This window comes from Ananas comosus, linkage group 11, assembly GCF_001540865.1.
Source record: "Ananas comosus cultivar F153 linkage group 11, ASM154086v1, whole genome shotgun sequence".
Classification (NCBI taxonomy): domain Eukaryota; kingdom Viridiplantae; phylum Streptophyta; class Magnoliopsida; order Poales; family Bromeliaceae; genus Ananas; species Ananas comosus.
In genome coordinates, this window is record NC_033631.1 from 1,899,593 (window position 1) to 1,912,315 (window position 12,723).

Below are 12,723 nucleotides of genomic sequence, written 5' to 3' on the forward strand. Positions count from 1 at the left end.
TTCTCTTTTCTTTTTTTTTTTTTTTTTTTTTAGAGAGAGAACTATTTTCGGGTGAAAAAAATAGCATTTGAAAATAAAGAGGAGAACAAAGTTGATGGGTTTTTTTTTTTTTTGTTAGAGATAGGTTTGAGAGTTGAAAAAAAGTCTTTTCTTACAATTGGGGTCCAAATAGATATTTATGGACTTAGGTTATAACTACTTGGAATTTTTTTCTCCTTTTCCTTTTTTTTCTTTTCTTTTAGAACGTGCAGATGATGGGGTAGTAGGATGTGGGTAGTTAAGATATTTTGGTCATGGGATCATGGGTATGGTATTGCATATTAGCCCTTCTCACTTGTTTATATTATACTTTAGTTAAAAAATTATATGCTTGAAGTGGAGCATCTTGCAAATATATGGAAGGGAAAGGACTAATTTGCTATATGTAATACGCATACGAGAGCATTCTCTCTTCCTTCTTTTTGTAGTCTATGCACCTGGTGCATGGATTAATCTATGCACCACGTTCAGAATTTAAACTCAAATTTTCTCCATGCACCTAGTGCATAGATCGTCTCATACACCATTATTCAAATTTTCTCTATTTCCACCTTTTTCTTTCTTTCTTTTTTTTTTTTTCTCTTCTTCTTCCATTCTTTTTTTTTATACTTCAACAGCTATCAAACCAGTATCATTTCCAATCAAAAGAATACTGTCCACGTACAATACGAGAAAGACAAGTTGGCTCCCACTAGTCTTCTTGTAAACACAAGGTTCATCTTGATTTCTCACAAAGCCAAACATTTTGACTGCATCAGTGAACCGTACGTTCCAACTCCTCGAAGCCTGTTTCAATCTATAAATGGACCTCTGAAGCTTGCATACTTTATGTTTCTCGCTATTGGACACAAATCCCTCAGGCTGCTGCATATATATGTCCTCCTATATGAATCCATTGAGGAGAGCAGTTTTTACATCCATTTGCCAGATCTCATAGTCATAGTATACGGCTATGGCAAGTAACGTTCGAATGGATTTAAGCATAACCACAGGAGAGAACGTTTCTTTATAGTCGAGACCTTCTCGTTGACTATAGCCTTTTGCTACAAGTCTCGCCTTGTATGTCTCTACTTTTCCATCCACACCAATCTTTTTCTTGAAAATCTATTTACAACCAACAGGTACTATACTGTCACGCTCCGGGGCCGATTTAAAAGCCATTACCATTTTTAAAACTCAGAGTCGCGGAAGATGTACCAAATTTTTTTTTTTTTTTTTTGAAAAACCTGGCCCACGTGACGTACAGACCCGCCACAAATACAAAGTTCCTCTGTTCACTCGGGCAGAGTCTACTTTGTATCTGCACGGCGTACCAACGAATACAACAGGATCACAACCACAACCTACATTTACCAATCAGCAACCAATTCATGATATGCATTTCCATACAGCTAACAATCCTTAGAATGATGCATGCCTCTAAGCACTCCTTAGGCGCTGGATGATGCAATGCACAATACAACAACCATCCTATTTAAAAGTGCTCNACGAGCCTGAAGCCAACTTCACACCGTGGCTTCTCCGGAAAATCGAGTTACTATTCACTTTAAGTGAAACTTGGAAATCGCGTAGAATCTCCGTTTTAACTCATTTTCGCCCGAAACTTGACGAGTACTTTTGTAATTAAATTACACACAAAAACATCGTCAACTGAGAGTTTAGCTACACTGCAAAAATCTCAGTCCTTACATATACCTTCTGGTGGATCAACAAGAGTTCATACATGATTGGTATACATTGAGTCCATTTCAGACTTCATAGCTTCTTGCCATTTTATTGAGTCGATGTCTGACATCGCCTCTTCGTAACTGGTAGGATCATCCCTACGATCACTATCGCCAATGAGGAACATTTCCTTTGTGCATTCCATAATGAAATCTCGATATTTCTCTAGAGATTGGGATATTCTACCAAATCTTCGAGGTAATTGTGTAATAGTGGGTTTAGTTTGAATAACTTGTTCAAATTGTTCTAGAGAAATTGTTTGCTCATTTGAGACCATCTCTTTGAGCACTATCTCCTTTCCTGCACCACCTTCTTGGATAAACTCTTTTTCCAAAAATATTGCATGTCGGCTAACAATCACGTTTTGTTCATTTTGAAGATAAAAATAGTACCCTGTAGACTCCTTAGGATAACCAATAAATCTTCCTTTATCCGACCTAGCCTCCAATTTATATGTTTTAAGTTTTTTAACAAAAGCTGGGCATCCCCAAATCCTTAAATGATTGAGACACGATTTTTTGTCAAACCCCATTTCATGTGGCGTATAAGGAATATATTTTGAAGGCATCCTGTTTAGATTATAGGCTGCGGTTAATAGAGCATATCCCCAAAGAAATAAAGGTAAGTCTGTGAAGCTCATCATCGATCGTACCATATCTAATAAAGTACGATTCCTTCTTTCTGAAACTCCATTCAATTTCAGAGTTCCAGGAGGTGTCCATTGCGAGAGAATACCATTTTCTTTGAGATAATTTAGAAATTCAGCACTAAGGTATTCGTCTCCTCGATCTGATCGAAGAGCATTAATACTTTTTTCTGTCTGCTTCTCTACTTCATATTTGAACTCTTTGAACTTTTCAAAGGTTCTAGACTTGTGTTTCATAAGAAACACAGACCCATACCGTGAATAATCATCGGTAAAAGTCACAAAGTAAAGATACCCATCCCGAGCCATTTCACTAAACGGTCCACACACATCTGAGTGCACAAGGGCTAGTAACTCTGTGGTTCGCTCTCTTTGTCCAACAAAGGGTGACTTGGCCATTTTGCCTTGAAGACAAGACTCACAAACTGGATAGGATTTTAAAGCACAAGTTCCCAAGTGTCCATCCTTGGCCAGTCGGTTTATCCTATCTTCTGGAATGTGACCTAGTCGAAGGTGTCATTGATACTTTGGGTTCAGACTATTATCTCTAGGCCTCTTGATTTGAGAATTATTCTCTTTATGTTCAATATTAGCAACATTTTCATCCAGATTTAGAAAGTAGAGATTGTTAACTAAACTACCAGTAGCTATCAATTTATTTTGGAAATAAATAAAACAACCATTAGTTTCAAAAATAAAACGATAACCAGTTCGAACTAAAGTTGTAACAGAAATCAAATTCCTAACAACTAAAGAAGAATAATAACAATTCTCTAATTCTAAAATATGTCCAGATGGAAGTCTCAAAGAACAGCTCCCTACGGCTAACACAGCAACACTTGCTCCATTACCCACACGTAGGGTTACCTCGCTGTCCTTCAGTGTTCTACTTCCCTTTAGATTCTGCAATGAATTACAAAGATGTAAGGTACATGTAGAATCTAATACGTAAGAAGAAGTAGAGCCAATCATATTGGCCTCAACGATGAGCATTTGGTTCGTACCTTCAGAAGGCCCTTCTTTCAATTTTTCTTTTAGGGTGGAAAGATATTCTTTACAATTTCTCTTCCAATGCCCTTCTTTTCCGCAATGAAAACATTTTCCTTTAGCCTTGCCTTTGTCGGGTTTCTTAAAATTGACTTTCTTCACTCCTCCCGATGACTTGAGCTTGGAAAACTTTTTCTTTCCTTTGAACTTTCTTTTGAAGTTCTCTTAACAGCCATCGCCATCCAGTTTGTTTTCAACGTGCTTTCCGCTGTGACTAGCATATTCATAAAGTGGCATGAATCTTATTCATGTTGAAGTTTATAACAAAATGAGAGAACAATTCAGGCAAAGACTGTAGAACTAGATCGATCTGCAAGTCTATGTCTAAGTTCAAGCTGAGGTTTATTAGCTGCTCCATATCGTCAATCATTTTAAGACAATGTTCACTAACTGACATGCCTGGAGTCATCTGAGCCTTAAACAATCGCTTTGATATCTCATATCTTGCGATTCGGCTTTGTGCACCATACAACTCTTGTAAGTGCGCAAGCATCTCATATGCTCGAGCATAGTTCTCATGCTGCCGTTGCAGCTCATTCGACATAGAGGCCAGCATGTAATATTTGACACGCTGGTCATTATCAACCCACTTGCCTCAACTTCTTTAGGAGTGGCTTGAGCGGTAAACTCGAGAATTGGAGCTTGAAGAACATAATCAAGCTTTTAAATACCTAAAACAATTTTTAGGTTATGAAGCCAGTCTTACAAATTAGGGTCGGTTAATCGGTTAGATTCCATTATGCGAGAAAGAGGGTTAGAGACATTCATTTTGTCTGCAGAAAGTAGAGATTTTAGTTAGATGAGTATTTTTTTTTTTAACCTATTAAACTAGGGTCTTTTAGTTTAAAAAGGTTTCTTCCACTAATTTTATCGAATTTCTACACTCCCTAAGTAGAAAGACGGAAATTCTCATCCGTTAGATTTCTTAGTGGTGATTGGGTTTCATAAATTACGATTTACCTCACTGGACAGTTTCTTGGAAAATCGTAATTTAATGAATGGGTAACATCTTACCTCGACACATCTCATGTGCAATCCAATCGTCCTTTGGCGTCTAAGATTTTTACGCCTCACCGAACGGTTTCTTGGTGCGACAACCTCAGTTAAGTCAAATCCTCCTCTCATACAAATATGAAATTATCAAAAGACCCTCACCAGATGGTTTCTTGGATCCATTGATAATGCCATATTATAGCATCCTTGTAGTATCCCTAAAATACAGCATCTGAAGCTTGTCGACACGTCGGGAGAGTGTCGGGACAAGTCAGAGTCGTGTTGGCGCGAAATAGACGCAAAACGGACTCTGTGCGACGCGACAGCAGGAAATTAGCATTAGAATCTGCAAATTGCAGATTTTCTGCTTGTTGTACCGGTCCAATATAGGGGCGTACCAGTACTCAGTATATTTTCTTACACAGACTGCTCTCGGTTGGCCATCTCTGCTACGTGTACCGATATAACATTGATGTTGTACCGGTACACTAGGCTAGGTGAGAGGGCATTTTGGTCTTTCCATGCCTCGTTTGTGTCACCTTCTCTCCAACAGCCTTTATACGTATAGAGGAGCTGAGGAGGGGTTCTTGCATGCTGTATATATATATATATATAGTCGACAGGTACTCGTGGGTAGTTTCGCATATTGTAGTTGCTCGATTTACTGATTTGGCATGTTTAGAAATCTGAATTGGAGCCTAGAACCTTTACCGTATATGTTTGTACTTGTTGGACTTTGATTGGACTTAGGAGAAAATCAGCGATTTTAACCTGTCATATGCTTAACTACCAGATTTAGCTCTAGAAGCCGAGGTTCGATCGTATTATTGCAGTTCCAGAGCGGTAGATACCTCAGGTAGTTTAAAGTGCTGTTACGCTCGTGCTGGGGTGTCGAGCCTATTTTTATAGCAGTGTTCATACTATTCCAGACTGTTGGGTGCTGTTGGGGTTGACGGTGGACCCGGATTGTTGATGTAGCATCAGATTGTGCCGAGGGCACGTGTGTTTTGGTTGTTAGACTGGTTCGATCCTGTTTACTTGACTTTAGCCTGTGAGAGCCAGATTGTGCCAGTTGTTTCTTTTCCTTTTGCAGAGCCATCGTTTTCGGCCGTGCTACTGCTGCTGATGATCCTGATCGTGGCAAGGGCGTCGCGAGTTAGAACCCTACCAGACGAGCCAGAGTAGTGGAGGACCAGCTACAGGTAGTTGTAGTTTTTGAGTTCATATACATACTTATGTTGTATCTCGCTGGAACGAGGGTTTTGTGTATCTGGATGTTTGTATGTATAGTGAACTTCAGTTTTATATATCTCTTTTCTATTAGCAGCTCTATACTACTGGTTATAGTATTGTATGATTACAGTTTCAACTTCGCTTCGTATACAAGAGAAATTTTCGTGTATACGGCGGGTCTGTTGGCGTGCCCGGGAAAACGTGTAATTCAGGGCGTGACAGCAGGTCCTGTACTAGTATATTATAATTTATTATTCAAATAATGTAATATTTGCATAAATAATCCGGGGCGTGACAATCCTATGTCAAGATGTTTGCATAGTTCAAACACAAGTAGCCCCATGGGACTATGCGTGACTACTCAATGCTGAAACAATGCTACATCTTGTGATCGGTGGAAGGCCACGATAGAGCATCAAATGCCTTTTCGTTTCAACTTTATATTTTATAGGGAGTTTCAAACATTAAAATTATATCGGTCTCATCATCACATGTTATATCTTATATAAAATAAATCACAGGTAAAACATACACAAAAATTAATTGCATAGTTTAGGGATGATCATGGACTTTTCTGATTCGACTCGAACCGATGAGTCAAATCGGTCTATAGAGTAATACACATGTATTCTCAATTCTTGAGATTATTTCACTTGTAAATATTTAGCCATCTTCTTTTGTTGGATCTGATACATCCTTTGATGCCATCACAATTTGCCACGCCAATCCATCAACGCTTGATATGCATTCTTCTCTAAATAATCCTAATTTTATCTAATAAAAAATACAAAGATTCGTAGATCCCAATAAAATGGCACGCAGGCCCTTCGTGATCAAAGTAATAAAATTACATCTGTGAGATCCCAGGTGTTCTGTTGAGGAGGCTTATCGGCAGCTCTGGAGAGTGTCGGGACAAGTCTGAGTCGCGTTGGCGTCAAATAGACACAAAACGGACTCCGTGCGATGCGAGGGCAGCTAATAGCGAAGAAATCTGCAAACTGCAGATTTCTCTGCTTGCTGTACCGGTACAACTAGCAAGCTATACCGGTACAATCAGCGCGCACTGGCTTAGCTTCTCTTGGGTTGGCTCTTGTACCGGTACAGGAACCCGTGTACCGGTACAAGGGGGTAGGTAGAGGGCTTTTTAGTAATTCCAAACCTCGTTTGTATCACCCCACCCCTTCCTTCTCTTTATACATGCGTAGAGAGCTGAGAGAGGAGAGGTTACCTGTTCTTCTTCCTCTCCCTCTCTAGCATCGGCCGAGTAAGGAGGAGGGACTGTTGGAGCTCGGATTTGTCACCGACGTAGTGTCGCGGAGTCGTTCGAGCGCACGTTTGTCACCATGGTGCTGTGAGGAGCTCGGGCGAGCCTGGATTTGCATCGTCTTCGACGTGGCGTCAACTCTTGAAGGTTGTCAAGGTGAGTGTTCTGATTGGAACCACCTCAATTACTTCGGGTATCATCAATTCAAGCTTAAGTGCTGATTCGCAGGATCTTGTCGTCGACTATTAGTATTTCAGCTCGTTCTCGACGTAGGAGCATCGGATTGCGACGAGACTTGGTTCGTTGGTTTCGGGACTTCGAGAGGAATCCGCGAAGTCCTTACTTGCTGGATTTGGTGAAGGTTAGCTTGGTCGAATCCCTTTTCTACTCTGTTGCTGCGAAATTGGGGCTGAATTGGTGGATTTTGATCGTAGAGCTTGGAGTTAGCTCGAGTGCTAGACTTGGAGGGTTCCCGTTGATCCAGCAGGGGTCACTTTGGTTCGAGGCCTTGTTCGCTGCCAGGAGCTAGCTTCTTGAGGTGGGTTACATCGGTTTTGACTCTTAAGTTCTATCGTCAACATGTATGAACTTCAATTTTGGTATAGTTTATTCTAGCTCGAATTCATAGATTATTTTGTAGATTGACAATCTGAATTTGGAGCATGTGGTAATAAATTGAGTAGTTTATACATGTTGGACTTGGAAATTGAATTAGGAGAAAACCTGCTATTTGGACCTGTCACCTGTTTAAACTACCTGATTTAGCCTTAAGAGCCGTTGTATGATTTTATACTGTTGCAGTATCATCATAGCAAGTATCCCAGGTAGTTTAGATTTCAGTTACACTCGCGCTGGGATGCCGAGTGAATTTTTACAGTAGCGGTTAGGCTGTTCCGGACTGTTGGGTGCCGTCGGGATTGACGGTAGACCCGTATCGCCGTTTTGGCATCAGATTGTGCCGAGGGCATGTGACCTGTTGGTTGTTAGACTAGTGAGAGTCGTTTACTTGACCTTAGCCAATGAGAGCCGTGTGACTTACAGAGTTACTTGTAAACTCGTTGGGTCGCGCACACAAATGCCATTCCGGAATGAGGTTTCAGTGCGATGTGTGTCGCAGTTTCTGTTGGACAGTTCTTAAGCCGGCTACCCACGGGGTGGTATACGGCGCAGCTTGATACAGGCAGGGTGGGTCCGTTTTGGGCAGCCCGGGTGAGATAGTGAGGTCGTGACGTGAGTGGGGTCTTAGCCATTCTGTTGGATCTTTTTCGGGACCGGCTACTCTTGTGATACGGTGTAGTATAATTAGGCGAGACGGGTGTATTCACAGTCTCTAGAGAGTTTTCTCCGCCGGTTACTCTTGAGATACGGTGTAATCTAGTGGATGAGACGGGTGTATTCACAGTCTCTAGAGAGTTTTCTCCGCCGGTTACTCTTGAGATACGGTGTAATCTAGTGGATGAGACGGGTGTATTCACAGTCTCTAGAGAGTTTTCTCCGCCGGTTACTCTTGAGATACGGTGTAATCTAGTGGATGAGACGGGTGTATTCACAGTCTCTAGAGAGTTTTCTCCACCGGTTACTCTTGAGCAACGGTGTTACCTAATTAGACGGGATTGGTGTATTCACAATCCCTAGAGAGTTGTCTCCACCAGCTATTCCTGGAGTAGGACTCGGGTTCGATCCGACAAGCGGGACGGGTGTGTTCACAGTTCCTAGTGAGACTGAGCCAGTTTTGACTTTTCCTATAGTTGGTTAGCATAGAGCAGGATAGTGTAGTGACTAGTAGCTGTAGAGTCTATTCCAGCATTTACTACTACCTTTCCTCCCTTCTGTAGACTTAGTGGGTGGACCGATATTGTTTTGGGCGGCACCCACTGAGGACTACTTGTTTTACAGTAGTTCTCACGCCCAGTTGTTACCCCTGTTTTGCAGAGCCACAAGTTTCGGCTGCTGCGCCTTCCGCAGATCAGGATCGAGGCCAGGGCATCGCGAGTTAGAGCCCTACCCGACGAGCAGAGCTAGAGGCACCCTACTGCAGGTAGTTTTATTTTGAGTTTATGTACATAGTATACTTAACTCGCCAGTGCGAGTAACTCAGTATTTTGGATTTGGACTATGTATATGAAACTCAGTTTGTTTAGCTTCTGTTTTCTCTAGCAGCTCTCTACTACTGTTCATAGTAGTGTTTGACTTACAGGTACAGCTGTCGCTTAGTATACAGGGGAAATTTCTTTGTATACGGCGGATTTGTCGGCGTGCCCGGGGAACGAGACATCCGGGGCGTGACAACAACATCATATATACATCCATAATCAAATCACAAATACATTCATAATCACATCACAGATGTCTTAGGTCCATGATCATCACCCATCTAAAAACTAAGCAGAAAATAATAACAAAATCGATCTAAACATCAATTAAAAATTGGAACGCAATAATATGGTTTTTTCAAGTCTCCACGTATTCATTTTATGGTGTGAAACCAATAAATCGCAGTACGTGCAACTTAAGAAAAACAATATCGATCTAATCGTAAAAGGTTCCAAAATTTCAATCAAACAATACAAATCGTTAATATTTTACATAGAACATGAGAATCGGCTCTGATACCACAGTAAGAATTAATCCGGCACAAAAAAAAAAATCACAGCGAAAATTAATATCATATTTTTCGAAAACAAAAATCCATATCACATATGAACCAAAACAAAAACAAATCAATCCAATGCTGGTGGATCATTCTCATGTTACAATATAAAATAATAATCTAACCTAAATAGATTTGAAGTTCAGGCTACATCACCTCAGACCAGCTAAGGTCTCTTGATCTACTGTAAGGTTGAAACTGAGATTCTGATTAGCCGCGCACGTGCCAGGCCTCTACGCGTATCCACACGGAATTGATGCAGATCCAACATCTTCCGTCGCATAGAACAAATGAGTCGTAGATTACAAAGACGGTGCTAGCAGTCTTCTGATATCTACGTGCCCTTTTGTACGATTTACTGATTTTCACGAAGGATAATAGAGAGAGATGGATGATCTAATACTTCTCAAGAGGCAATCATTAAATCCCTCTCGTAAAAATATTATATATCTTCACGTGGCCACTTCATTAACTACTAATGAAGCCGCGCCTTATGTACACCTCCTCTTAGGGCATGTTTGTTTTGGTGTAAGTGGAGTGATGGAACTCAAGTTCCATCACTTCCGTAATTTGTTTTGGTGTAAGTGAAAAATATAATGTAACTCAAGTTACGTAAGACCTCCACTTCACCTACTCTCGACTTCCTCCTCTAAAGTGCCGAACTCGACTTCCATCACACTCAACCTCCTCTAAAATACTTATTAAACAGTAAAACCTAAACTCTACTTCCCTTATAATAGATTAGAATTACCTTATTTATAATAAATTAGGATTATCTTTAAATAATAATAAAAAAATCAATTATATAATAAGTTAAATTTTATAGCGGTAAATTTACTATTATATTTAGGAGATAATGGAATCCACTTACTTACATCAAAACAAACAACGGAACTCACAAAACTAATTTCACCAGCACCAAGTTACATCAAAACAAACAGAAGAAGTAATTGAATCTAATTTTCAGGCTATACGAGTTACGTCAAAACAAACAACCAAAATATAATCACACTTCAGGAAAACTCAAACACCACTGCACTTGACTTACGTTGGATCTACAGATTCGTCAATCCAAATGGACCCTTAGTAGAGCCATACAAATCGGCACCCCTGCAATCTGTTACAACTGATTGGATCATATCCAATTAGTTGCCACATAGGATAAGTAAAAAGTAAATATATGCTTAGCCAATGGATATTTTATCTTTATCTCTCTCTTTAATAAATTTAATTTAATTGGATCTTATCCATTAAATTATAATTAAATATTCATATTTAAATCTAATTTAATTAGAATATTATCTCATAATAATATATGATTATTTAATTGTTCTCTAATCTAATTAGAGATTAAATCTTTCGTAACATTCAAATTCAAATTTTAATTCTCACTATTTTCACTAGATTGTTTAGTGTATTAATTAGACTCATCTTGTCAAGTTGGATGCACACAATTCCTATTGTGTATGACCGCATAGGTTCATTATCATTCGGCAGTGGAGTTTAATATCAAAATCTTTAATATTGAATTAGAACTCTTCTAATCTATAAAATAATTTATTTTAAATTACTTTTACTTCTCTCACTGTCCGCGAGTGACACCTAGCAATATATCACGGCAATCCAATAATGAAAAATGAACCTTTCCGCTAACAGTTGTCGTGTGATTAATTTCTTCCAACACACAACGCCCCGATCGAACTAAAATTATGATTACTCACCGAATCTTATTATTCGATCATATGACTAGAATATCTAAAACCGACTCAATATGGTAACACAGCTGGAAACTCTTTCCACACATCACATACCGTGGCCAGGGATTTTTCGAGTCGAGTCTGATAGTCTAATCGGACGTTCTCTCTCAATATCGAGAGTGTTGAATCCCTTTTTGCGCATTCACACGCCTCCCCATATAAACTACTACAGTCAATCAGTATCAGACGTAGACTAATGATTAGAGTCTAAATATCAGTACAGTCAAATGGTAACAATCTATATATGAAGCAACTGTAATACCCTTCATTTTGAGTTGGTCTAGGGGCATTGTGGTCATGTTTTTTTTGGATAAGAATGCCACCGCCCTTTTCATGTTTATCCCTTCAAATTAACAGAGAGTGTGCACTTTTTGTTCTCTCTAGTTAATTACGTGCATGGTGGAGAGCACGGGTAGAGGTAGCCGAGGAGCTCGGATTCGACGCCGACGACGCGCCGCGAAGCCGTTCGAGGGTACAGTTGGGATCGTAGCGCTGCGAGGAAGCTAGGCGAGGGTGTGTTTTCGCCGTTCTCGACGCCACGTCGATGTCCGATTAGCCATTAAGGTGAGTGTTCCGTTGCATTGCTTCAAGTATTATCATTTCGAGCTTGGTGCTGATTTGCAGAATTTCAGCGTCAACCTTTGGTGTTTCAGCTCGTTCTCTGTGTAGGAGTGTCGAAACGCGACGAAATTTGGCGTGCTAGATTCGCGACTTCGAGACGAAGATTCTGAGCCCAAGATCGCGATTTTTGGAGCAGGTTTGCCCTGTCGAACCCTAGTTTTACTAGGCTGCTGTTTGCCGAGCAGATTTCAGAGATGCTGTTCCGCAGGTTCCAGCGTCGACCATTGGTGTTTCGGCTCGTTCTCCGCGTAGGAGCGTCGGATCGCGACGAGACTTGGTTCATTGGATTCGGGACTTCGAGAGGAATCCACAGAGCCCTCACTTACAATTTTTGGTCAAGGTTAGCTTGGTCGAAATCATGCTCTTCTCAGCTGCTGTGAATGGGGACTGAATTGTGGACTTTTGTCGTTTTAGCTTGGCGTTGGCTTGGCGACCGGACTTGGAGATCCCCGATTGATCCAGCAGAGTTCCTTTTAGGCCGAGGCTTCGTTTGCTGCCAGGAGATAGCACTTTAGGTGGGTTACATCGGTTTCGACTCCTAAGTTCATAATCGTCGACATGTATAGATCTGAATTTTTGGTAATCTAGTTTAGCTCAAATTCATGGATTATGTGCTTGAATGTGAGAACTGAATTTTGAGCATGCTTTATAATTAATTAGATTATGCATGTTGGACTTGGAAATTGAATTAGGAGAAAACCTGCGATTTGGACCTGTCACCAGTTTTAGCTACCTGATTTAGCTCTAG

At 40.4% G+C, this 12,723-nt stretch overlaps 1 long non-coding RNA gene across 1 annotated transcript in view; it reads left to right on the forward strand.

The window, feature by feature from the left end:
* Positions 11,987-12,723, forward strand: part of LOC109717680 — a 13,904-nt gene continuing 13,167 nt past the window's right edge. The window contains exons 1-3 of the long non-coding RNA XR_002218250.1: positions 11,987-12,111; positions 12,184-12,315; positions 12,390-12,490. This is a non-coding gene — a long non-coding RNA (uncharacterized LOC109717680). The remainder of the gene's footprint in view (positions 12,112-12,183; positions 12,316-12,389; positions 12,491-12,723) is intronic.